Here is an 826-nt window from a genome sequence, read left to right on the forward strand (position 1 = left end):
GTGTTTATTACAGAATCTTATATGCATCTTTTGGTGGCTCAGTGGTAAAGAATCTGCCTGCCAAAGCAGGAGACAGAGGTTTGATCCTGAGGTTGGGAAGATCCCCTGGAGGAGGAAATGACTACTCACACTAGTATTCTTGCCTGGGAAATCCCATGGACACAGGAGCCTAGTGGGCTATAGTCCATGGGGTCACAAAAGAATCAGGCACGACTTAGCAAGTAAACAACAACAACATAAGTAGATTGGTATACTTCATTTCAATCCACACATTACTTGATGTGCTTACTACAGAATTTTATATGCATATTTTATGATAATACGTGCATCTTTAAAATACAATTTTACAACTGATTTTCATAGTATTTTCCTGATTAAATAGATTGTATAGATATTTAATGTCACAAAGGTTTATATATGCTAAAATACATTTATTGCATTTTAACAATGGAACTTTCATAGGAAATCGTATAAATAAGACTACAGCTCAAAGTTTCTTGGAATTGCTCCTACACTTATCTGATTCACAGCCTTGGCCAAATTCCTGACTAGGTTTGGCATATAACAAGTCCCAACCACACAATGCCTACGCAAATGATGTAATACTGACAAGCAAGTGTTTTCACATCCTAAGAAGGAAAAAATAAGCCACTTCCTTAATATTTCTTCAGTTGATGACCTGCACAAGGGTCACTATTCTGTATTTTAGTATTAGGAATTTTTTAAAAGGGCTTCCATGATATCCTTGTTAAATCAAAGTTCCTGCACAAAGCTGAACGTTCCCTGAATTTTTTAAGGACCACATTGACAACTTGTCAGCATGTTT

Source organism: Bison bison, unplaced genomic scaffold (assembly GCF_000754665.1).
Source record: "Bison bison bison isolate TAMUID 2011002044 unplaced genomic scaffold, Bison_UMD1.0 scf7180017859136, whole genome shotgun sequence".
Taxonomy (NCBI): domain Eukaryota; kingdom Metazoa; phylum Chordata; class Mammalia; order Artiodactyla; family Bovidae; genus Bison; species Bison bison.